The following is an 11,308-nucleotide window of genomic DNA, read 5'->3' as shown; positions in this document are numbered from 1 at the left end:
TATTCACTAATATATTACTTATTACAACTATTTTCAATATAGAATAGAAACATTTACAAATTATGTATCATTTTCATACAGCTGATTTAAGTTATTGAAAGTTTTAGAGTATAATTTAATCATACCTACTCAAGAAACTGAAGGTCTGCATATATATATATATATATATATATATATATATATATATATATACAATAAAGAGTTGATTAACATAAACGAATACAGAATACTTTTCTCTATGTATATCTCCTATGGAATATTTTACTGACAAGTACACATGATATTAAATTGCCTATTTATAATACATTTAAAATATATAAATAATTCAATGATTATGAAAATGAATAATAATATCCTAATGAAATTCATTTCTATGTAAACATCATCTCTTCATTTCAACATTAAGAAGATTTCAAGGCGAACATAATTCAAATAACCTCGAGTAATTTTTTTTCAAAGTGGTATATTGTCAGTTGATTTGTTATATTGAAAAACTGAATGTATGAATGAATTTATCTTTTAATACATTTTAAACCAACTAGTAATTAAATATTTAAAATAATACCATGATATTTTTCATCTGGTTTTTTCTTCTTCTTTACAAAAATGTTTTTAATAGTTTACTTTGAATTCTGAAATAATTTTGTGATGTATGCTACTGATATAGATAGATATAAGTAGTATGTATCATCAGTCGAGAATGAAATACATGAAGGTAGAAGGTTAAAGAAAATCGAAGAAAAGAGAACGTAAACAAAGAATGATTGGTGTGTAAATGAAATAACAATAAAGTCTGAAATGATTAACTGATATTTTCAAAAGGAACAGTCAAGTTTCAAGCAATTGATTGTTATTTCCTGTATGATTCTCAAATTTTACTTAGATGTTCTGTAATTTTGTATTTAAATACATTCGATTGTTCTCAATTATGTTTCTGTTCACTACAATTTGACATAGAATTAAAGATAATTGAAATCATTCGAATAATTATTATGGTATAAATACAAACACCATTTATTAACCAATTCAACTTGTTTTGTGAATTTTCAGTAAGATCTATTCAGATCTGTGATTAACATTTACATAGTTGAGATTTTATTTGAGTAATCTGAAGTCAAACACTAATACAATTTTAAAATAAACAGAAGTTGTATTAGAATTGTTAGGTAGATGTTACCATTGGTTTGTTGAAATAATCATTCTGAATAAGCCGTTGTCATTAGAGTAGAAAGGTGAATAATTCCAAAATGAAATGAACTGATATTATTTTGTGGCTCTTATTTATTGATAAATAGACTTGTCAATCAATGTACGTAAACAATATCCAAATATTGCAACATGGATTGTTCAACTAGTAATTATTAATTAAGTGGATAACATATTCGACGTTGAAATTTGAAGGTCACAAGATTCTAGTCTCAGGTGTAAACATTAACACTGAAATGCATGTACACCTCGATAACGAATCCTGCATTTCATTACTAGTCACTATCCAACTCCACTTAAACTAGTTGTAACTTAATGCGTACTGTTGAAGAGTCCCAATATCCTTGATAGATAAAAGCAAAGATTGTAATAAACACTTACTTTATTGTTTCATTCAGAGTTAAATGCTGATATGAACACTATAGAAATTCAAGTAATATTCCACAATATATTTTACATTTTTCATCATAAAGATGTTGCTTAAACACTTAAAATATACCTTTAAGTAATTAATAATTAGTTTTATCATACTTTCTTTATATTTGACTGATATTATAACCATGAAAACAATCTGCAATAAGTTTATTATGTTTATTCATTTGAACTATTATAATAGTGAAGTTGGAGTGAATTTCTTAAAGATTGTCTTAGATTTTCATTGGACAAAGGAATCAACACCAACTACATATAAATAAACTCCATTAGATAATGTAAAATGTTGTGAAACTAAAATCATATATCCAATGATATTGGAAAATGTATTAAAAATAATCAAATTGTTCAGCTTTCATGAAAATATCCATAAATGATTCCCTCGAACTCATAAAATTATAATAAATCAAAAGTTCATTCATAACTTATAATTCATCTCTTTTCTAAACATTTCCAACCAAATGTTTAATTACAATAAAAATGTTTACTGAAAAAAAAGATCTATTGAAAGTACAATTGATATTTTATCATTTGCTTATCTATCCTACTATCTAGGTATAAATTAGAGTATAATTATGATAGCGATTTTCGTCCTATTCTACATGTTGTTTATCGGTTATCAATAATTACGGTGTTAATTCTAATAGTAAAATTTCCTAAACATCGGATAAACAGACTACTAAAAAGATCATATAAATGTTTATTTAAGGTTAGAAAAAAGCTTATAATGGGCCTTTAGTCTCGCGCGCGAACGCTTAACCTACTGGATCACTGAGCCGGCATTCAATGGTGTTAGTGTCTAACATCAACCCATTCACGAAGTTGCGCGACCATCTTCCAGTGTACTAAGGTAGCTCCACTGGTCACAGCTTCTAAAATGGACTGTTAACGGTCATTAATTGAAACTAATTCGATAACATAAACCCTTAATTCTACTGATGTCATTTAATTTTCATAACTTCGAGTTGTTCAACTTTATTTTATAATTTAACATATGATGATGCATGTGATACATCAATTTTGGTGCCTATGTCATTTAATATCAACAAAAATTTTATTGTTCCTACTTTTGTATTCATTCATGAAAAATTATTCAATACCGCGATGAAAATAAAAAGGGACTTTCGACAAATATTTCATACAGTGGGAGGTAAGAAATTCCAAAATATATTATATAGATGGTCTACAGCTTAGCTCAAGTGGAGGTTTGTAGTGTGAGATACATGGTCTTCACCAAAACCAATATGCCTCTCAGCTAAAAAATATTATAAACTTAACGGCTTAAACAAAAGGTAATTAGCCGACTCACAATCGATATCAGACAGTTGTCACTTAAATCTTTACTGGTATACTGAACATTACAAAAAATATTTTAAGCACCAAACCATCATGAACAATCAATAGGTACTCAGAATTAATATAAAAATCATGAAAGCATAATATATAGAAGCTAGAAATTAAAATAAGACAACTGTTGACACGGTCCAAAATAGGAGTAAATTTGAGAACTCTCTGAGTGTTGTTTCAAAAATTTGAAAGATATTTCGGACAATATTAGTTATAGAGTTGTGATAAGAGTGAATTATTTCCAGGCAGAACAGCCGAAAGATCCTATAGAATTTGTGAAATAACACTGAACATAAGCCAATTTATCCGTTAATCTGAATATATCCCTGCCCTAGCAGACCTATCATTGAATCTTTCAAAATCAGTCAGATTTCGTTAAGGCCCAGTGTAGATAATGCAGAATAGTCAATACACGTAGTAGAACTGACTCATACGACGGTCGATTTCCACTTGCGCATATCATTGTACTGTGCTAGTCGTATCTCAGTAAATCATTTACGTGTCAGGATTCTTTATCTTGCGAAGTGTGCCATAGAGTCAGCAAATCTTTACCACCAGGTTAGTACAAACCACAGTAAGCGATCACCAAATGATGTGACTATGATATACGATTACTTAAGTTTGAAGTTGCATGGCTCCATTTCAACCCAAGCGAATGAAGACTATTATTTGAATGAGGTAAGGTCATTCAAGGTATTATAGTTTCAGACTTACATTGATGAGCCCAACTTACAAATGGGCAAACTCTTGTTGATATTCAGCTTTACCATTGGATCCTATATTATTTTTCATGTTAATCCTATTAATATTGTATAAGATTGTCAGTTAATACACATTTACAGGATTATATTGTGATAGTGCTTAGTATTTATGTTCAGTCATATGGCTCGACACATATAAGTGGCTTATCAGCTATGGTTGTAAAATACTATTATATTGCCATAATAAATATTAGAAGCATTTAAACACCCCAATCTAATATTAGCTGAAATTTTTAGCATCCAGAAATATAGCGCAAATTTAAATCTGCGTGCAAATTCAAGACATATTAGAAACAATTCTCAAATAGCTATGTCGATCAAACTCGCCTTTATGTTTCTTCTTTATTTCACATTGCTAGTTATTTACAGCTATCCGTTCTTAGTTAAACACTACCTAGTCCCATCACGAAATCAGACAGAAAACACGTTACACATAAACCGTACAGTGTTCAGAGTCCTTTTGGATGTGCATGTAAGAATATGGGAGGAAATACCTCCACGTATCTTTCTCTGGTACTTGTACTATTTGATGATTACCTTCTACTTTATTCAGTGGCTAATTTGAACTTCCGACGCATGATTTTTGAAATGGAAATATACTCAACGTTGTCGTGTCAACTTAGTGTATCTTATGCTGAAATAACGGTCATGTTTACATTCATGTAGTCTATCTGTTTATCATATGATGATGTAACTTTTGTTTAAAAAAACTAGATTATTCTGTGACTTTTGCTATGGCTGTAATTTTTATTCATCATGTCAGACTGCTTTACGTCGGACATGGATTATATGATATCCTAAGTCATAAAGCTTAATAAAAGGAGCGGCTATTATGAAGAAGACCGTCAGTGAATAATACTACTGGAGAAAGGTTTGTTTAGCTGTAAACTATGTTTTGATGCCTAAATGACTGTTGTCTTCAGTCTCGAAACAATATCGTTCGTCCTCTGTTAGGTAAGCCTTACTGGAGTATAGTTTGTTTTTTGGGATTATAGGCTTAATTATCTATATTTGATTACCTTAAGTAACATATCTGTGCAAATAAAACAATAATTACAACACCTCTTTAGTTTAGTATAATTGATTATTGTATAATTTAGTTTAGTCAGTATGATAATAGTACTTGAAGGAAGTGATGAAACACATAAGTTTAGCCACTAGTGTTGTTTTGTTTTTCATTTCCACCGATGTACCTTAGCGTCTAAATCAGGAAACGACCAACATGAGATTCTGTAGTTCTAGAAGAAGAGTATCAACATTGAAAGTCGGTCCAACTACTGACAATGTTATTTTGTTAGGCAACAAATCTTTACGTAAAACGAGATGAAAACACATTAGAGTATATAAATAAAAGCGACGAATAAAAAATTTACGATGCTGTATTCAGCACATACTACCTGTATAATATCCTTATGCACAATCTTTCTTTTATATATTACTACCATTAAAGTAACTACTTGTATGAATTTGGTGATCATTTTGTTGTGTTAATGAGGTGTGGCAACTTGGACAGATGAATATATGTACCTGGTCCCATGTTGTAGCTGAATGACTGATCATCTTGCAAACTGTTTAATTTTCAAAATTATGTGACTAAAGGGATTACTTATGGAGGACTTTACTGACAGCACCTTCTCCGAAGCTTCTATAAAGCAGGCTGAACGTTCACTTTAGTCTCAAAACCACTTCCACCTTTGTCTCCACATTGTGAATAATAACAAGCACTAAAGCAAAACATTATCAATTTAGGAGTTGCAAACGGTACATATTTCTTTTCTTTTCGTGGAAAACCTATATATCCGGGTCCGTGTATACATTACCGAAAGAAACAGATCGTTGCGCCTCTACTCTTCTTGCATCATATTCCAGCCAGTTGGTGGATGAACACGAGTGATGAATATCCTAAACGTCTCTGAGCCTAGTCCTTTAGATGCTTGCTTGAATGCCCTAAGATACGCGGGCAATGCCTCTTATACACTGATGGAATACTAGTAACATAAGAGCACCCTATATAGCACAGTACACCCGTCTACAAGCTCTCGCTTAACATACGACTACGAACATACGACTACAATCCCGTTAACCATATCACGAAACCATTTATCCTCTTCATTTTTAATTGGGGGAAATGTTAATATAGTACAATATCTGATTGACAATGGTGCGGACGTTAATTCAAGAGGATAGCTTGGAAGAACTCCTTTATATTGGACCGCTCTTGGATGACACATAGATGCTGTGCATGTTGTTCATTAACATCAGTTAACATCTTTAAATTTTTCACCAGATACTTTTGAACAGTAGCGCTGATCCGCGTCTATATGCTGGTGTTGGGAAAAAGCCTGTTGAAGTATGTATATAAGTACATCAAATACCATTATAGAATTATAATACACAATACTGACCGGCAGATGGTTACTAGCCTAGTAAAATTATCTTTATTTCATTGCACTCTTCACGAGAAATATAAACATTACGATAACTGAATAACAATCGTTTGCGTGAATTCTTTCAAAATTTTCCAATAATCATTTCATTTTAGTTGTGTGAGGGCCATGATACTGCCCGGGTGCCCAGACCGAAGCACGTGGTTTTCTTAGGGGGCCACACCCCGAGTCTTTGACCTAAAATTCTGACCCACAAAGCAGTGGAGCATCGTGAGAAGATGCAGTCCCATGGTAGCCGGTGGCAAACAGTTGATTCATACGCCATTTGTTCCTTCAGGATACTGGAGCCCATGTGCAACATTGGTTTGTAGTCAGGGTTTCCCAACTCCCCTAGGTGGACTCACCGTGTCCACCGGCCCGGTTAAAGCGCCGGACATTCTCTTTTCGTCCTCTAAATTCCGTAACCAACACCCCTGCCACGAGAGGGCAGTGAGTAGGACTTCCCTGGCAGCGACTGTATACGCGTGACCATGTGAGAGCATTTCGACAGGGAGGAGGGGCCTCCTCACTCTCGACCGTACCAGGACATTTGGGGGCTTAGACTTTTCCAACTTAGCATGTTTTGCATAAATATGAACGACAAACAACAAATGGTCTAAACTTCACAGATTCAAGAGACTACAAAATTGCAAAGTTTCGTTCGTTTAAACGGGATTAAAAATCAGTTGGTAACAAGAAGATAAGATAATTTCATGCATTTATTCAGTCAGAATATATATGTTCCAGGAAATATTCATGTACATTTAAATTAGGGCTAAAATCCACTGTTTTATGTTCACTCAAGCAAAAGGACATACTCAGATACTTTGTGTTCAAATCCTTTCTTTTTATTAACTGACAGAATTCATTTAACGTGTACAACTAGTTATACATTTTGAGAATGTGGATAAAATCTAGGATATATGTTAACTCACTGGTCAGTTTAGTTTTAAACTCTTTTAAATAACCGAGTTATTGAGTTCATACAGCCTGTTCATGAGTCCTGAGTGAAGAGAATTATTCATTCTGGATTCCACTGCTATTTGCTATTCATTTTTACTTTGATATTTGTAACCTAAGGGCAATGTCGAGGAAATCCACTCAGAGAGTACATTTTCCAAGAGAAACTGATTAAACTTCAGTTTTTAACACGAATAACTGGAAGACCCAAAAATTTATGATAAACGATGGACTTTGTCATTTCACATTTAGGTAAATTCTACTTTTATGATTTCAAGAAATACTAATTTTGACATTATAACTATAACATTATTTCCAATAGTCAAGTTCGACTATAAAAACTACTAAGAATCTGTGAGTTTTGACCAATACAAACCAGATTAAAAGACTTACATCAGTTCTGAACCCTAATTATTTGTAAAAAACATTGCGTAAGTCATTTCTTTGATTCTTATTAAATTATGCTCTAAAGCAAATCATAAAGGGATCATTAAAATGATATCGATTGTCAATGCTTAACATATTTTACCACAGAATAACTAACCAATTTTAGTTTCAATCAGTAAATAACCAAGTTTTTTATGATTTATTTTATCTAGGTTGCCACAAATGAGAGCATTAAAGAAGTACTGGAAATGTAGGATATTAATATAAGACAAATTAGCATTCATAAAGCAAAAACCAAGAAAAGTTATGAAAGTGTACATAGGCTACTTTGAATAAGTAAGTAGTATGATGAAAATAAATGGAAAGATTTTTCGAGAACACAGATTGAATAAAAAACACGTTTTTCTAATAATATGATTAGATAACAAGGAAAAGTTAATGTAGCAGAGAAACCATATGCAACACAAGGAGAAGTGAGTAAGAATCTTTTTTTTCTTATTTTATCAAGAATGATTAAATTAAAAGTTTAAAGATTAACTTAGAAACTAATACAAGTAAATATTACATGTTAGTTCACTTCAACACTCAGAAACTCATTTAATTAGAGAAAATTCTAGATTCAAACATATATTTTGCAATTTTAAACTTACTTTATTCTCATGGGTCATTGATTTGAAATTTTTAACTATGGTGAAAAGGTCGATAAGGAGTTATCGCGAAGAAAATAAGTGTTGGGTTCTACGATGTGACAATTCACTACTGTTTATTGTAACAATAAATTTAGATAATCTGAGGTGTTTTTAATTTATTGAACGAAGAACATTCTTTTAGTGATTTGTTAAAATAGATCGAGAATAAAACTTGGCAACAAAAATAAACCACAAGATCCCTTAATCACTTAACTTGAAGTGATTTTTTTTATATTATAGCACTAATATTAATAACACGCACATAACCAATAGGATGATGAGAAAAATATTTACAACTCAAAAACTGTATATGTCAATGTAATGACAAATATTTATCATCTTCACAGTTAGCTTGCATGCAACTAGACGATTTGGACTTCGCAAATGACATAGCCCTTTTATCTCATTCACACGAACAAATCCAGTTGAGGACAAATGGTGTAGCAGCAGCCTCTGCATCAGTAGTATCCAACATACACAAGGAGAAAACCAAAATCCTAAAATACAACACGGAGAACACTAACCCAATTACATTTGATGGAGAAACTCTGAATGAGGTGGAATCTTTCACGTACCTGACAGCATCATCGACGAACAGGGAGGATCCGATGAAAACGTAAAGGCAAGGGTGAGCAACTCAAGGGCAACATTCCTACAGTTGAAGAACATATAAAGCTCAAACAACTATCAACTGATATCAAAATCACAATCCTCAATACGAACTCTGAGACAGTTCTACTGTGCAGAGCTGAAACGGGGAAAAATATCACAGCCATCATCGGAAAGGTACAAGTATTTATAAACAACTGTCCACGCATGCTACTTAATGTCACCATCAGCAATAGCCTACTGTGGGAGAGAACTAACCAGCTTTGAGCTGAAGAGGAAATTATGAAAAGACGTTGGAAGTGGATAGGATATATATTACGGAAATCATCAAACTACATCACGAAGTAAGCGCTAACTTTGGATCCTGAATGGAAACGGAAAAAAGGAAGGCCGAAGAACACACTGCGTCGGTAATTTGAAACAGACATGAAAAGGATGAATAGCAACTACGAACAAATGTAAATGTTTGACTAGTACAGAGTTGAATGGAGAATGGTGGTGAGCATTCTGTGATCCTCCACCAGGGGTAAAAGGCGCAATTAAGTACATCATAGTTAGCTGGATATACTCCCATGTCTAACAACAGAGTTTGGTATAGGGGTTTTGTGGAAATTGCTGAACTTAATAGTTCACATCAGTGACTGGCCTTAGTTAGACGATTACTGTCTCTGATGTAAACTATTTAATTCAGCAATTTCTGCCAACTCCCTATACTAATCATATCCTGTGTTCGGTAGTGAGTGATTTTGAGCGCTAACCGCTGGAGCACTAGCGGGAAGCCGTGACCAATGGAGCCAAACTATGCAGGAGTTGAAGTGTTAAGTATACACCAATGACGTTGAAAGATAGTTGTGAAATACTGCGAATCGATTGGAGTTAATAACTCAAACCACTGGATGCCGTCTAAAGTTCAAGCTCCCGTCGTGAGACTATGAAGTACTCTTTTCGGTCTTCTGTGGGATCGTGGATGCCCACTGCTGAGAAATTCCATTCTGGGATGAGACAGCCGTCCAGTGCTTCTCAGTTAGTAATACAAACTAAAAAATGCTAGATCCCCAGAAACCACTTAGTAAATGTCATATTTTTGTAATTTCATTTTGGAAGTTTCAGTTCCTTCTTTAGAGACAAAAGCGCCCATTTTCGTCTTCATATCGTATTTCCCACTTGGGAGGACCTTAAATGTTATTGATTGGTTGTCTCTTTTAATATGCGATTTTGTAACTTTTCTCAAGGACATTTTTATGCTGTATATATGCGCTTGAGTTGTGTTTGTTGTTGTTCGTGCTTCTAGATGCTTGTGGGATACATTTTCCCTCTTCTGAACCTGAACTTCTCTCTCTAGTTAACAGGGCTTGGAAGCATCGGAATAGTTAGCTTATTTGGTCATTGTGTCACTGAGTCTTCTTTCCGTTCGCAGATTAGATGAACTCTAATCTCAAACAGCATATTTTCTGGATGGTGGTAGAAGAAAAAACGATTGTTTTCAGTTATTTAAAATATTTTAATTTGTCCATAGGTCATAAATGATGCTGAATAGATTGTGGAGTCAAGAAAACTAAAGATGGGAGAGGCTCGTGAAAGATTTTACAGGTGAAACTTGAATTACAGAATCGTAAAATGTGATAAGAATTGTAATTTTAAATTGTTTAAAAAATTCCCATTATTTTGAAGAACACAAATATATGGAGGAGAAATATTTATTTCAATAAATTTCGATCAGCGCCTACAACTATTAATCTAAATTAATTTTCCGAAGGGATATCCAAGTGTAAAATATATTCATCTTTCTAGCATATGAATTTAAGATTGTAGGTAAAATAAAATAAAACTGTTAATATCGAAATGGCTAGTATACAATGTTAAATTGGGTGAGCTTATATGTCAGCTAAAATTATGAGAATAATAATCACAGTAAACATGAGGAACACATACTGTGGGTAAGGTAATAATGCAGTTACAAACTTAATGAAACATTTGATTAAAGATTATAATATGAATCAAGTAAGGAACCCTGAAATGAATTAGGCGCTAACTAAATTTAGCATGCATTTACAAAACTAATAATAATAATAATAATAATAATAATAATAATAATAATAATAATACAATCGGAAATGCTGTATACATTAACCAAATTACGTCATCTTAAAATCGAGATGACCATAGGCTTATTTGGCCATGCATTAACTACGTTAAAACAAGAGGCTAATGATATTTCTTCTTATTATTATTATTTTTATTTAACTCATTTACCTAGTACAGGTATGTGTACTGTCTTATGTTGTGCGTTTCGCACAACGGAAAGCAATACTACTGTGCCTCCGAAGTCGAAGTATGTTTTGAATCTCCAACCCAGTGGTTGAAAATTGATTACTTTCACTATTAAACCACTGTTTCATTATGCTTTCATTGTTTTACATATGTTTTAAATAGATAATGAATACTTATACAAGAAATATGGTGGATAAAGTTAAAGCATTGTTAAGAGCAA

The sequence above is a fragment of the Schistosoma haematobium genome, chromosome 4 (genome assembly GCF_000699445.3).
Source record: "Schistosoma haematobium chromosome 4, whole genome shotgun sequence".
NCBI classification, from domain to species: domain Eukaryota; kingdom Metazoa; phylum Platyhelminthes; class Trematoda; order Strigeidida; family Schistosomatidae; genus Schistosoma; species Schistosoma haematobium.
The sequence above is the reverse complement of the archived record's forward strand: the minus strand, read 5'-3'. Positions refer to the sequence as shown.